Source organism: Protopterus annectens, chromosome 9.part0 (assembly GCF_019279795.1).
Source record: "Protopterus annectens isolate FY-2018-M chromosome 9.part0, PAN1.0, whole genome shotgun sequence".
Classification (NCBI taxonomy): domain Eukaryota; kingdom Metazoa; phylum Chordata; order Ceratodontiformes; family Protopteridae; genus Protopterus; species Protopterus annectens.
In genome coordinates this window covers 1,051,597,560-1,051,613,931 of record NC_056743.1, presented here as the reverse complement: position 1 = coordinate 1,051,613,931, position 16,372 = coordinate 1,051,597,560, and the positions used below count along the sequence as shown (strand labels likewise).

The window sequence follows — 16,372 nt, the reverse complement described above, 5'->3', positions numbered from 1 at the left end:
TTAGTGGTCAAATTAGTGAGCAGTTTAGGGCTAGGGGCAGTTTATGGTGGGTGAGTACAGAGGCAGGACCAGAGAGTTTTTAAGTGGTCTTTAGCAGCTGTCTTAAATTGTTTTGGCTGCTTTAGTAATCTAATTTGAAGTGGAAGCTCATTCCATGCGATGGTAGGATGGTAGCTATATAGGGTGCATCCAATGTTTGTCCTAGGTTTATAGATAAGTAGTAGGTCCTGGTCAGAGTTTAGTGACTAAAATCCTCAGTAATTTGACAGAAAACAGCAAATTCTATGAGAGACAGACCAAAAACATTATTCAAAAATCTCGAGTGTTGAAAGGTATGCCCATACACAACACTGAAATGGATAAAAAGTGGATTGGAAAATGACAAAGCTCATAGGACTGCTGCTGGTGGCAGATGGACTTTGTATTAGAACTCTACCCGACCGGCATTTCTGTGCAGAAAGAGGCATAGCAAAAGTGATTAACATGGGAAGGGTGTGTCACGTGGCATGTTAATCGTGCACAATTGACAAGCCATGCAGATTTGCCAGTGTCATCGTGAATATGCATTGTGAATATTCATTGTGTGGTCGTACTGTGCTGTTCTCGTCAATGTTCATTCTGGTGGAGTTATTCTTTTCTTTTTTAGTCCATTTTTTAAAAAATCTCCAGCCATACAGAGGTTATGATTTCTTGCTCAAATTGCCACAGATTTTAGCAAATACTACTTACTTTTCCCTTATAACCCACTTATTCATTTCAGAATGAGAGGGCAGAAAATCTTCATATGGTAAGGTGGATTAAGTTTTCTTCCACAAGCACATTGTTCTTCCCCTGGATGCTTCCTGAAACATTAACATTTAGCACCTGCTACAAGGAGGGAAACTATCCTGCTCATTGAGATGCAGGTTACTCTGAGCAGTTGACACACAAGGTATAGGTAAGGTGGATTCTTGGCTTTGTAGTATAAGCCCATTGTTTTCCTTATGGATGTTTCCTGGGGTCTACTGTACAAGTTCGAAAATACACTTCTTCGAACTCACACAGTAGACCCTGGGTTACGCGAAAGTGCACTTCCATGAAACCCGCTTCAGCAAACGGGCTACTACTGACTTTAGTGCAGTAGTTACAGACCTTAGGGTTAGGGCGCGGGTCATGGTAAGGGGATAGCTAGTAGGGCTATCCCCTTACCATGACCCACGCCCTAACCCTAAGGTCCGTGACTACCGCACCACAGTGGAGGACATAGCATGTTTTCCTGCTGTCCTCCACTGTGGTGTGATTCGTTCGTAGAAGTTGAGTTGCGAAAGTGCACTTTCGAATAAGTACACTTTCGTGCAACTGTGCAGTCTACTGCTCTTTTTCAAATATGTGGTATTCGATGAAAAGCAGTAGACCTGTTTCCTGATATATTTTCATTAGCACCTTCTTTATTGATAGGAAAGTTTCCTGCACTTTGAAATGCAGATTAGTCTTAGCACATGCCATGTCAGACAAAGGAGAAAATGTATTTTATGGACTGCATTTTGTGTATAAGTACTGCAGGCAGACTCTTCTCGTTAATTACTTTTAACTTATCAGACTATTGGCTAGAAGCTTCTTAGGGGGTTACAAAACTAAAACAATGTCCAGATACGAAAATGTCATTGTTGAAATCACTTCTTCCTTGATTAAAGTGATTTCCTTCTTCAAATCTTTTGGGATTCTGCCCGAGAAGAAAAACTGCATGAAATATGGCTATAAGGCTTCCCTTGTTCCTCATGGATCATCCTTTGCTTGGAAGTGTGGAGCCAAGAAATGCAGATCTAAAAGTGGGATGCTGACTGGAACATTTTTTACAAAAAGTAAACTGCCTCTGCAATTGCTTGAAAGGATAATCTACTGCTAACTTAGAAAGTTCCCTGTCCAAATGGCAGCAGATCACTTGGAAGTCTCAACCAAATCCATTGTGGATTGGTATCAGCTCCTAAGAGATGTGTGCAGACAGAAACTTCTCCAGGACCCCACATTACCCAGGAGTCCTGGAAAGGAAGTCCAGATCGATGAAAACCTGTTGTTAAGAGCCAAGGACAACTGTGGCCAAAACCTGGCAAAACAGAACAGGTGGGTGTTTGGCATCTATGACTGTTCCGAAAAGAAAAAGGTTACCTAACCTTTGTTGAGAAACGAGATGCAGCCACATTGCTACCTATTATCCAGCGAGATGTTTTGTCAGGGACAACAATTATTTCTGATCAGTGGGCAGCATACCAAGGAATTAAAGAATTACCAGGGATGAATTACAAGCACCTTACGGTCAATCATAGTGAAAATTTTGTTGACCCACTGTCAAGTGCACACAGAAATGCTGTGGAGAGCATGTGGTCATGCTGCCAGAGACAGTTTAAGGTCATGAATGGGACCCAGCTTCACGTGGTTCTGAGCTACTTGGATGAATTCATGTGGCAGAGCAAACATGGAACACATTTTGATAACTTATTTAACAGTCTATTACTTCACATAAAAGAACTTCAAGAAGCTCATCAAAAGGAAGGTGCTGATCCTGCTGTGATGTCCTTCCCATTGTGTGAGGTCAGGAATGAAGATCAAGATGTGGGATCACGAAGACAGGAGCAGACCCTTGACAGTGACTCAGACAAGGAGAATGTAAATACCTGACTGTGAATTAGTATTTTCTGTTTGCAAAATGGTTTTCTATGCTGGATGCATTTCTGTTTTTACTGGGTCTGGGTGTGCTCTGCCTTGTGATATTTCAGTTGCTGGGATGTGGGTCTGGGTGTTTAATGTCTTTCAAGATATGCTCTTCAAACTGTTGTGGCTTTTTGGGATCTTTGTATTAAACCAAGTTCAGAAAAAGGAATACATGTCCAGTGCCTCATTTATAGTCTATGACGGTTGCTGCATCTGGTATGTACAAGTTGCTTCTTTACATGACTACTAACACGGTGTTTCCATGAGCTACCAGAGTTTGTGAACTTTGTTTTATACTACTGTTAAATTCATGCTTTCTAGTTTGTATGCATTTACTTACAGAGGTATGCAGGGCATCAGCTTTGCTGCCCAATACTGTGCAGTAGCAGTAAATGTCATGCTACAGAAGTACCGTAAAAAAATGCAGTTTTCTTCCAACAACTATAGTTGCTTATGTCCATTCATTATGTGTTGCATTCAGGTTGGTGACAGTAGCTTCCGCACTGTTACAGACCAAGAGATACATATTCCTAGTCAGAAGAAAGCACACACAATTTACTATTTTGAATATATTACATAACTTTTACAATATTACAATTTTAAAATTTACTATTTCGAATATATTGCATTATCTTAGCTCTCAACCTTCCATTTCCAAAATGAGGAACACTCTAGCCCTCATAATGTGGAACATATGGGCAAAATGCGGAGTACGTACTAATGGCTTACTAACAACTTCAACTAGAAAGGTCATAGGATAGTTAAAATATAATGGATTTACTTATAATTATGATCTTTTAATGAATTAATATGAATTAGTACTTAACAACATCACTTACACTGATCCTGTTGACTTAGCCAACCTGTTAGCAGATAGGTTCAGCGCGAACTTCACCCCCTGTCCCCCCAAAGAGCCTTTCGACATCCCCGATACTTATCCCGCACCTCACATCTCCATAGATCAAGTGTTATAGGCCCTATCCAAGGCAAAGAACACAGATTCCATGGGACCTAGAATGTATTCTGCACCATCTCCAGCAAGAACTGGCTTCACCATTGAGCACCCTGTTCAACCACATCCTAAGTACTGACTTCATTCCAGCAGAGTAGAGAACTGCCATTGTCATCCCCTTGCACAAAGGTGGCGCCACTACTGACCCTGGAAACTATCGCCCCATTAGCGTGACAAGTCTGATCTGTAAAGCCATGGAGCTTATTATCATGGATCTTATAAACAAGGACATAGGCAAACTCCAAGCACTTGATCCCATCCAGTTCAGATTCGTCAAGGGCAGATCTTGCCTGTTGACGTCTTTGAGACTGCCACCAAGGCCCTGGATGAGGGAAAGTCAGTACATACAGCTTACCTTGACTTGGCCAAGGCCTTTGACACAATCCTCCACTCGGGCATCATCGAAAAGCTCACACAACTTGGAGTAAATTCCTATCTCATCAGGTGGGTGGCCAACTGGCTCACCGACAGAACCCTCAAAGTCAAAATAGGTACCTCCACTTCCGATAGCAGACCTGTCACTAGTGGAGTTCCCCAGGGATCTGTCCTGGGACCCCTACTGCTTGGCATCTATTTCTCAGAGGTCCAAGCAAAGACAAAAGGCCTGGGGCTGACCACGTTTGTGGACAACTGTAAGTTGGGTGCTGCCACTGACTCCCCAAATGATGTTAACATACTGCAAGTACGTCTCACAGCAACTAATGACTGGGGCCAAAGTCATGGCCTCAAGCTACATGCAAAAAAATTATTCATCATACCATTCAGCAAAAACATGACCCCTATTGATTACCACATCAACGGCAAACCACTAAGCACACAACGTATGGTGAGAGACCTGGGCACTCAGGTTGAGAACAACCTCACATTCGCCCATGATGTAGAGACAGTGGCCAGAAAAGCCTTTTACTTGGTTCATCTCATACGTAAAGGGATTACATCCAGAAAAAAGGAGGTCATTACCTCTCTATACTCCTCCCTCATTAGACCAATAATTGAGTATAACGCCCTGTTTGGGATGTACCACTCCAAACATATGCACTAACTGGAAAGGCCACTGAAATACCTCACAAAGAGAATCCATGGCCTCTAACACCTGTCCTATGCAGACAAGCTTAAATCACTATCACTCTACTCGGTATTGTACAGATTGCTCAGGGGTGATCTGTGCCTCACCTACAAGGCAATCTCGGACGCAGCCCTACTAGAGAAGCTCCATATCCGTAAAGTCTAACTCCTCACACACTACCCCCTGACAGGGGCGACAGGTGCTGACTGAGGTTTCTTTTTGGGGATAAACACTTGGCTAGGCTTGGAAGGGCCCCAGGGCCATTAGCCTAGTAACCTCTTATAATCAAAGATATCAGTTAAAAAATAACTTAAAACTGTGAATGTGTCACAGACCCTTTCAATGTGGAACTTTGAGGAGCATGAACTTTTTAAGACACCAAATGAGGTACGTTCCTCATAATGAGGTACACTTGCAATGATAAATATTTTGCATTCAGGTCTGTTACAGCAGCGCGCATATTTAACTATTTTTAATGAATAAGATGAACAATTTTATGTTTTGAGAATTTTCATATGACGGACGCAGACATTCTTATGTTTATTCACACCTACAGAAAAAATTAAACATCATGCGCGTGGTGTTGGGCGGTCCTTGCTATTGCGCATCTGGTAGGGTTTGCTCTAATACACAGCTGGCAGACGTTGAATGAATACGGAGTTGACTAAAACATCTGCAATTGTATACAAACTTACACAATACATGGTTAAATTACCTCACCAATCAGGGTCAATAACCCCAAATCAGACATCCTTTTAAATGATGGTACTGTTGACACAGAAAGTTAACAGAATGGTATTAAATCATTTCTATTTACTTCAATAGAATAAGTCTGTGCCTAAAATATTTGTCGGCTATTTGTTAACAGTAAACCAAAACATTTTCTCAAAAGATCATAGAGAAAGACAGAAATCAAACTTCTCAGGCACAGCCGCTAAGCAACCAGAAACCAATAGTCAACTAACCTAAAATCGTTCGCCGTTAGTAACGTGACGTTGATGTGTCCCATTACGTAACATAGCTGAAAAAGTAGTACTTCCGGTGACAGTTTCCGGTCTGGGTAGCTTGTGTTGGTAAACTTTGTGAAAGCAAGGTGGAATTAGGGGTAAGTAATTGCCCATAGGGTGCATTTGTGATTTATGGGTGAATTATACAGGTGTTTAAAGTATGAAGTAAATGGTTGTGCACTCCTTTGGTGCATTTCGCAGTTTCAGTGCAGGGAAGCACTCGCAACTTCAATGCACAGTGTGGGGGAGGGTGCAAATACAGTGTGCACTCTACCTGTTTGGAACAGTGCAGCCAGCATCCTTTGTAAAGCAGGGAGAGTCCGGTTACGTTGACGGACTGGAAAAAAAGTTGCGTGACCAAAGAATGGGCTTGGCTGAAGACGATTACTTGCAATCAACAGTAGTTAGGGAAGTTGGCAAGGCCAGCTTTAATTTGAAAGATGATAATAAAGAAAATACTTTTTTGTAGTCTTTCTGGGCTTGTAACGTTTGCATTTAATTATTTTCCATCAGTGTCCTGCATTTAATTTACTGTACCTGTACTGTTAGAGTTATGTAGTGTTGTGCATGTGGTGGTCCAGCGCATGACATGTATACTTCTGCACTTCCAGAAGCTCGGGGGGGGGGTTAGTCCAGTTACATCTCTGAATTGTTTGTTGTGTACTCCCCCTTTCATTAGCTCTTTGTGCATTCTGTGGGTGTTCTTTTGAATTTATTGGAGTACAGTTTTGCTTCTGGATAGCAAATTGTTTAGGGCATTTCTGGAAATGCTTTTCTCATCTCCTTAACAAGGGTGGTGTATGCAGAAGTTGGCAGTTACCTGCACAGCAAACAAGCTTGCGTATTTTCTGTTGTAACTTTAAACAATTATTTAGCACAACGTGTCTATTAGTATATGTTTTGCAGTTTGTTCGTGTCATGCAAGCTCAGCATTCCATGTTTTACTTACTTAAATTAAGATGTTTTGAAGCCAATAAAAGTTTGTTAGTAAAACCTTGCAAGATTGTTGCTGCTTTTATGGCTGTCTTGTCTGACTCATATCTTTCAAAAAAGTGATTTTTAATGTTTGCATAACATGAGTCGTGTCTTGCTTTTCTTCTGCTGAGGTTATATTTTGCAGACCAGTACAGGTGTTTGGTTCTTCAGTGCAAGAACAGCAAAGGACCTCTTTTTACCTTTCAACGTCTCAGCACAAGAAATCTGGGCAAAGTCAGAAATAATGGGGTGGGGGTAACAAAAGCACAAAAAATAACTTAGAAAGTTGTTAAAATAACAGTTTTTCCATTATGTATTTTCTGAAGGATATGAAGTTTGACACTCAAATGTTTGTCATTTATTTAGTATTATTTACATGGCTGCGGAGGTGCAGCGGTTAGTGTTGTCGCCTCACAGCAAGAACATGACTTCAATCCTAAATGCTTTCCCAGAAAACCACACATGAGGAACAAAGCAAAAATCATCTCCTTTTGGCTTATCCCAGTTAGGGGTCACCACAGCGGAACAACTGTCCGCAGAACGATTGACAGTGGAGTTTTACGTTATCGGGTTGCCAGCCCGGTGCCCAACCTTCCACAGAAGACAAACACGCATGCACACACTCACACCTAGGGCCAATTTAAGAGTGTCCAATCCATCTGCAGCATGTCTTTGGGATGTGGGAGGAAACCAGAGCACCCAGAGGAAACCCATGCAACCTCAGGGAGGACATGCAGACTCCATACGGAAGGCACCCCCAGCCGAGAATCGAATCAGAGAACCTCTTGCTGTGAGGTGGCAGTGCTAACCGCTGCACCATCGCGGCTGCCCTGTGGAATAGACCAAAAATATGAGGTGAAAATCTGGATAGTTGAGAGGTATGTCTTTATGCTACGCAAAGACCCCATTACAGCAGCCATAGTTTACTAAACCTCTCTCGGGTCGGATCTGACTTTCTGTTATTAAAGTTGAACATTAAAGTATCACTAACAAAACCTCTAACAACTTCATGCCACTCTTGCCCACTACTCTCCTGACATTGCTCTAATTACTGAAACTTGGTTAAAATAAAAAAATAACGATAATAAAATTCTACCTCCATGTTACAGTATGTATAGGGTAGATAGAAAGGACAAAAAGAGAATAGCCATTCTATTTAAAAGTAACTTTATTTTAGAGATCCTACAACAAAATACTCCTGCTTTCGATAATGTGGAAGTAATCTTTACAAATCTAATACATCTCCAGGTAACAACATCTCCACCCTAGAGCACATCCTTTACTGGTCCTCAAACTCTCTTCCACAGGAAACAATTATTATGGGAGACTTCAACATTGATTGGAATACTTGTATTTCACAAAACCTTTCAAGTCACATAAACCTCCATGACTTTACCCAAGTCATACAAACCCCCACTCGAACTGATAAAACATCAAATAGACAATCCATCCTTGATTGGATATTAACAAACAGACCTTCATCGTCTTTATATGCTGCTTGTCTTCCAGATATTCTCAGGAATTATTGTCTAACTTTTCTACTTATGCAGTGAATAAATCCAGCAAAATTCACCAACTATCATGAACTTGGGAACAAAAAAAAAATTTTAATACTAAACATTTCATATCCAACCTTAACCTCTGTAATTGGGTACCACTGAAACATCTTCCCCCTAGCGGAAGCTTTAGAATACTTCAACTTAAGTTTTCTGAACATTCTGAATAGACTAAGCTCCCCCAAGAACAATAAGAGTAAAGGCCAACTCTGCCCCATGGTTAACAAAAGAAACCAGATCACTATTAAAAGAGAGAGAGAGAAAGCTTGGAATCTGTGACAAAAAAAAAGCAAAACACAAGTGACTAAACAGACATATCAAAAACTTGGAAATAACACTAAAAAACAAATTTATTTTATTTATTTTTACATTTGTTGACCGGGCTAGTCTAACTGGATATATTTCCATTTTCAGTAGAGGCTCGGGGAGAAAAGCTCCAAGCATGAACAGTGACAAAGTTAACAATGTAAAAAGACATGAAAAATCACAATATAGAGGTAGCATTGGTCAAAAGAAAAATTATAATAATAAAATTATAAACTATAACAATTTTAGTAAAAATTAGACTAATTATACAAAACACACGGAGTTATGAGCAAGACTCAGTTAAGAGAGAAATAACTTATATTTTATCCTCATATTACGAAGAAAAGAGTAGTAACTAGATTTGGAGGCATAGGTTAGAGGAATAGGGATAGGGGTAAGAGCAGGAAGGGGAAAAATATATCAGTTTGGGTTAGCACATGGATAAAGCCAATGATTTTTCAGATGTTCTTTAAGATGTTTTTTAAATAGAGAAGTAGAAGCAAGGGTTGATAATTCAGAAGGAAGCTGATTCCAGTTTTTACCTGCAGTGTTTGAGAAAAGTGAATCACCGGCTTTGTTGTTGGCTTTAATTGAGGAAACTAAAAGCTTATTAGCAGAGCATAGTGTTGCTAGATTTTTATATGGTGTAATTAGATTAGTGAGGATAGGGGTGTTGTTAGGGTGGTATAGGATCTTTTGAGTAATAGGTAATTGTTGGCAGAGTATATTGTTTTGCAATTCTAGCCATTCAAGTTGTTTGAGGTTGAGGCAGTGGTGAGTTTTAAAGGGGGAGCATGTGATGAATCTAGCTATGCTATTATAACAGGTGGAGAGTTTAGAGAGGTAGTTTTTGGATAGGTTAGTATATATAACAGAGGCATAGAAAAGGTTGGGTATGAGGTGGGTCTGGGCAATAGTTTTCCTTGCAGAAGGGATAAGGAAGGGTTTAATTCTATAGAGGGTACCAAGTTTTTTGTTAACAGACTTTATGGTGGAGTTGATGTGGTCATCATAGCTGAGACGATTATCAATTGTTACACCTAGTAGGCGGGTTGTAGTATCTGGGGTTATGTTGGTACCATTGTTAGAGGTTACAGAGAAGAATGGATTAGGTGATTTATGAGTTGGAGTAAAAAGCAGTAGTTTTGCTTTTTGGGGATTTAGGAGGAGGCAGTGTTGCATAAACCAGTTTTCAGCATTATGAAAAACAGTTTGGGTGAGGGAGTGGAGAGAGGCTATCTTCTTGGCTGTACAGATTAAGGTGGAGTCGTCTGTATATTGAATGCAGGTGGCTTGAGATATGTTCATGTGTAGATTGTTAATAAATAAGGAAAAGAGTAGGGGACCTAAGATGGCGCCCTGGGGTACTCCAGTATTTACTGGGAGTAGTGAAGACAGATTGTTATGCCAAAGTACTGCTTGCTGTCTATTTTCCAGATAAGACCTAAACCATTGTATAGCTTGAGGATCGACAGAATGGGCTTTTAGTTTGTCTAGAAGTAAGTTATGGTTAACCATATCAAAGGCTTTTGACAGGTCAATAAATAGTGCAGAGGGAAAAGAATTATTGTTACGATTTTTATATATAGAGTTGGTAAAGGATAAGAGGGCAGTTGATGGAATGGCCTAAAGCCATGTTGGCAGTTTGCTAGTAGGTTATTTTGTAGTAAGTGGTTAAGTAGTTGTTTGTGAATACATTTTTCCATTAACTTAGCTATTGGGGAGAGTAAAGCAATAGGACAAAAGTTAGAAAGCTCAATAGAAGGTCCACCTTTATGTAGAGGGATGATGTGGGATACTTTCCATAAAGCAGGGATTTTGCCTTCTGAGATAGTTCTGTTAATAAGGATAGAGATAGGATAGTCTATAGCTTTTGTGGCAATTTGTACGTATTCAAATGGGAGACGGTCAGCGGAAGGGGTGCAGGGTTTCAATTTTTGAAGTAGCTTATAGATGAGAGATGTAGATACTGGTTGTATTTGAAAGGTAGGCAATGAAGTCATGCAGATATTTAGTTGGGAAGCAGTGAAGGGTGGTAAAGAATTGGCCAGGGTTTGAATGGCTTCTGGAAAGTAGTTATTAAAGGCATCAAGGATCTGGTTGGAGTTGTTATGGTTGAAACCGGCTGGGTCTGGAGTAGTAGGGTGACCTGGCTGAAGAAGTTTGTTTATCCCTGACCAAAATTTTTGTGGAGTTTGTTGGAGGTGAAGGTAGAAGTCTTTTTTGTCTCTAAGAATATCCTTCTTGGTGGCATTTCTTAGCTGTTTAAAGTGGAGGTGATCTGATAGACATTTGGTAGCTCTCCATTTAGCCCAGATTTTATTTATGATGAGTTTCTTTTGCCTAGTTTGTTTTGTGAGCCATGGGGCAGATTTGGTTCCTATTCTAGTAGAGCGATAAGGTGCATGGCAGTCAATGATTTGAAGAAAGTTAGTATTAAAGTAGGTAACAGCCTCATCAAGTTCAAGATGGGTTAGTGGTGACCAGTCACATGCTTGCAATTCGTTTAGGAAGCTGTCTGGATTAAAGATTTTTTTTAAGCGGGAGGTTTTGAGATTGAGTAGTTGGAATATGGACATTTTGTCTAATAATGTAGGTAAGCATATGGTCGCTGATATCGTTGGGAAGGGTTCCTGGAGTATAAGTTTCGGGGTGGCTATTAATAAGGATCCAGTCCAGAATAGTTTCCTTACTGCTAGGTTTGTGGATTCTAGTAGGAGTTGTTATTAATTGTGAGAATCCAAAGAGGTTTATGTGGCTAGTAGGGTTAGGAGAACTGCAGGTGGACCAGTCGATGTTAGTCACCCAGTACAATGGTTTCCTGGGGTAGTTGGGTAGAGACGTAACTAAGTAGGTTTTCAAGAGTATTGGTATTATTACCTGGGGGGAGATGCATACAAATTAGATGGATAGATTTGGAGTTATTGATTTGGAGTTTGGTAGTTAGGATTTCAGATTTGGTGTCTAATGATGGAAGCACATTAAAGGGGGAATTTTCGAGGTTAGATTTATAGAGGATGGCTATACCTCCACCTTTTTTGATGTCACATCTAAGGATGTTATAGCCAGGAGGGCTAATTTCCTGGTCTAGAGTAGATGGTTTTAGCCAAGTTTCTGTAAGACATAGAATGTCAAATGAGTGCACATCAAGGAGTGCATGCAGGTGGGAATTTTTTATTGTTAATACTTCTAATGTTAAGGTGAGCTATCAAGAGAGAGTTAGATGGTTTAATGTAGAAACCATAGGCACTGTTAAATTGTCAAGGTTATTGGTATAGTCAGTATTGGGGCCAGGGTTTGGATGAATATCACCGTCTAGGAGGGGGTGTTTCTGGGGGTATTGTAGAGATTTAAGGAGTTTATAGAGGTTATTAAAAGTCTTTTTGGTAGTGATGTAAATAATGTGGGTTGCTCTGTGATATTTCGATAGTATATAGTTGGAGGTACAGGTTATGTTATTGTGGTTAAGGGAGTAGTTGAAAGAAGATGATATTTTGTTGGATGTAATGGTTTTGTTCAGGTAGAGAAAGATGTTCAAAGGAGGTTAGTGAATAAAGTATGGTAAGACAGGCCATTGTGGTAGTTAAGAGTAGTATTTTTGTGAAAGTAGTTTTATTTGTTGGGGCCATAGTAATAAATAGATTTAAGTAGGGAGTAGTTTGTGTTAGCAGGTGATGCAGAAAGTAGGAGAGAGTGTTTCAAGATATTGAGCAGGGTTTAAAATATGTAGGTAAGAAATTAGTCGAGGTTTGGATAAGAGGTAGAATTGGGAAGTAGTTAGTGCAGTGGATGGTTAGAAAGGAGAGGGAGTAGTTCAAAAGAGAGTTAATTAGTACTAATTAGGAGAGACAGAGATAGGGGAGTGGCCTGCTGATGATGAGCTATGTGATAGGATGAGAAGGGGGGGGCAAGATTAATTACTACCAAGGTATTCAAGCTAAACATCGAAACAATCCTCATAAGTTTTGGCATGCTATTAGTAAAATCCTACAATCTGGAAACACTAGTACCCCCACCCGTGTAACCACTAACAATAACTCTAGCTTTTATAGCTATGCAGTTTAAGAACTATTTCCAGAGTTCATACTAGCCCTCACAAATAATTGTTCCATCACTTTCACATAAATTACCACAGCAAGCCCAGATAGCAACATCTTTGATTTCCAACCTGTTCAGACACTGTGAAAAACAACTGAAAAAAACTCAAACCAACAACCCTAGCAGTTGATAACCTATCAGCTGAATAACTCTGTTTGGCTGCTGATGCCATTTCCTACCCAGTATTCCTCTTAGTAAACCGATCCATCTCCCAACAGGAGGTACCAGCAGTCTGGAAAGTTTCACAAATGATTCTTCTACACAAAGGGGGGAAATCATTACTGTCCAGTTACAGGCCAGTAGCTATATTGTCACCCCTGTCTAAAGTTCTAGAAAGATGCATCCACTCGCAAATTATGCAGTATCTCCTTGATAACAACCTGGTATCCAAAACCAAACATAGATTTTGACTGTACCACAGAACTACTTCCGACCCAATGAGTTTCACAAGTATCATTAATCAACCTAGGAACAACGGTAAAATAGTATCCTCCATGTTTCTAGGTCTATCAAAAGCATTTAGTATCTTTCATAACAAACTTATACAAGTACTTTTGGAACTAAACTTTAGTCAGTCCACAGTTACTTGGTTCAAAGACTACTTAACAGGGTGCCAGCAAGCCGTAAAATGGCAACAAAGTATATTTCTTCTACTGCCTGTTACTCTAGGTGTACCACAAGGTTCCAGTCTAGGTCCCCTCCTTTTCACACTTTTCACTAACATTTTGCACACTATTACCCTGCATGCCTTCCTAGTCCAATGTGCCGATGATTCTACATTATTATGCGCTGCATCATCACTCCAACAGTTACAACAACTAACACAGTACTAGTCCTTCTGTGTATTTGGAACTCTAACAAGACCAAACTCATGATATTATAAAACCACTAGAGCTATAGATCCCCTCTCTCCTTTTAAGATCACATCTGCAAACAATACCACAATCTCTCCTCTCTCCCAGACTAAACTTCTGGGTGTTGTTATTGACAACACTATGAAATTCGACCTACACATAGCCCAGACCATCAAGAAAGTAAATGAAAAACTTGGTTCTCTTTACAAAAACAGACAATACCTAACCAATAGCACAAAAGCTACCATTGCAAGAACATACCTGATCTCCACTCCTATACGACTCACCCATTCTGACAAACCTAAAAAAGTCAGACCTGGCATCGTTTGAAACCTGCTACAGTAAAATTGCAAAATTTGCAACAGATTCCAACTTTAGAACACAGCATTGCCTTGCACTCAACTTAAGTGGCTAGAACTACCTCATGTCTTAATTTATAGCCAGCTTACTTTGGCCCATACACTTCAACCTGAAGAAGACCCTGCTCTGCAAAACCTTCTACTCCCCTACACTACTAGCTGGTCTTTATGCTGAAATAATAAATCCTTCTTAAAAGTTACCAAATCCAACAATGCCACTGGAGAGTCCCTCTATTTTACATGCATAACCAAAACCTGGAACTCATTGCAGACAGATATACAGAGAACTACAAATGCTCTGAAGTTTAAAAAAAGACTCAAATCCCATTTATTGAATACAAAGCTATGCTGATGCACCAGCCCTGGATAATTTATGAGTGATTTCTTACAACCCCCCCGCCCCCCATGTTATCCAACTCCACTGTTTTCTCTCCTCTATTCTTCTTATCTTCTCTACACCATCTATTTCTTCACAATAATTAGTTTGACTCTGTGTCTGCTCCCAAACCTTCCAGCAACTGTTCTCAATTAGTAACTGGTCTATTATCTCTCCCTGATAATGTAGTGTTATATTTACTTGTGTTATCTCTCCATAGTTGTGCACATACGTAAAGTATTTGGCAAGTAGACATATTTGATATTCTCTATTATTTAAATGTATATAAACCTTAGTCTATATGTGTAGAATTGATGTTTAAGAACTCTCTATTTATTACACTGTATGTGTTACTTCTCTGCTGTAATGTTTTGATATTTTCTACAATTGTCCTGTTGTAAATGTTGAGCTTTTCTCCAGGGCCTCAGCTGAAAAAGAAACTGTATCCAGTCAGACTTTCTCATTAACCAGGTGTAAAATAAAGAAAATAAATAAATAGTATGCTCCTGTCTATTGAAACATTATTTGCATTGATTTCTTTTAAAGATGTGATCTGGCCTATAATTTGCAAACAGTTTTGTTTTTTCAAGGTCCTTCACCTTTTCAATTATGTTGGAGTCTGAGTTTGTAAGTCTTCTTTTGCATATTCGAGCAGTAGAGTACAGCAAACGTTATTCCCTCATTCTGCAAGGCGTTAGATTTCTTTCTTTTTTTCCTGTAAAAGGTCTTACAGTTAAAACAGTTGTAGTAGTTCTGCACCTTAAATGTTTTCAGTCAGTGTTGAAATTACATTGGAGATAGTGGTTGTACTAGTTGTTTTGCATGTATGGCTAGTAAAGCACAGTAGATGCCTTCAAGCTGTTTTAGAGCATGCAGATATTTGATTGATGTAGAATAAGGAGAAAGCAGATGTCCTTTTACATTTTATGTCAAGGGCTTAGCAAGTCTGCAGCTCTTTTTTTTGTTCCTTTTTCTGTTTGACTTTGCTTTTATTTTTTTACCGTTTAGAAGTCTGACGTGTATTCATTAGTTTTGCAGAGTAAGAGGTCCTGTAGTTTTCACTCATGCTGCATTGCATACTCGCACATTAAAATGTGTGTTGTATATTTTCCTGTAATCATACATGAAGTAGTTGGAAATCTTCAACCCCAATACAGTGGCCAGTTTTCCCCTGCTTACCCTTAAATTTTATGCATGTTGAAGATACTTTTCCAGTTTAGCAATTACCATTTCACCTGGTTTATTTTTCCGTTTGCTTTGCTGAAGGAATGGTCTCCCGTAGTTTGTCTCAGCCTTTCATTACCAATGACTAGTGTGCTTTCTTGCTATCCTCTTTGCTTTTTCTGAAATTGCTTTCCAGATTTGATTGCTACATAGGTTTTATATTTTTACTTGTGTGCTGCCCTTTAATAATATGTGTAGGCTATTTTCTGTGTCTATATGAGACTTTTTTGATGCAGCTTTACAGAATTTCTATAACTTTGGCTACACATTCAAGTTGCCTCTATTCTGTCAGTGAACTTCTGTCAGTTATACCTTCAGAAAAGCACAGATTACATGCTGCAAGGTGTTGCCAGTTTTAAGAGACTAGTAATATCTCACTTTCTTGTTGGTGGTACTCTTTCCTTAACTTTTATGCCTGTAGTTCTATAGTTTAGATTTTAAAATGTCCTTTATGCATAGGAGGTAGGTGTGGATACTTCCATTTCTTGGGTTGTAGCTCTGATGTACTGATCAAGTTAAACCAGATTTGTAGACTGCATTTTAACATTGAGTACAATTTTTTTTCAGTATGTTCTAGCCTTTCATTTCAGTATTAAATTTTTTATATTTGTATTGTAACTAGTAAATATGTCACCCTTTTTGGCAGTGTAAACTCAACTGTGTTTGGTTTGTAGTGGGAGCAAACATTTGTGCACATTTCAATAGCACTGCTATTACTTACTACTAAGGCACAATTATATATACATAAATAAACCCTTGTTACATCCAAAGTTAAGAAAATCAATCCTAAGCAAGACAGAATTACAACAGATGTTGTTGTTGTTATGGTTGATCATCTTTGTCCTTATTTT

The 16,372-nt window shown here is 39.4% G+C and overlaps 1 protein-coding gene across 2 annotated transcripts in view; it reads left to right on the top strand.

Moving 5' to 3' along the window:
- The first annotated feature begins 5,809 nt into the window (after positions 1-5,809).
- Positions 5,810-16,372, top strand: part of ZNF740 (zinc finger protein 740) — a 604,397-nt gene continuing 593,834 nt past the window's right edge. Inside the window, exon 1 of one of the 2 annotated variants that reach the window (XM_044083855.1) lies at positions 5,810-5,871. The gene's annotated coding sequence lies outside the window, so the exon portion shown is untranslated. The remainder of the gene's footprint in view (positions 5,872-16,372) is intronic. The other variant, XM_044083854.1, reaches the window with a different exon arrangement.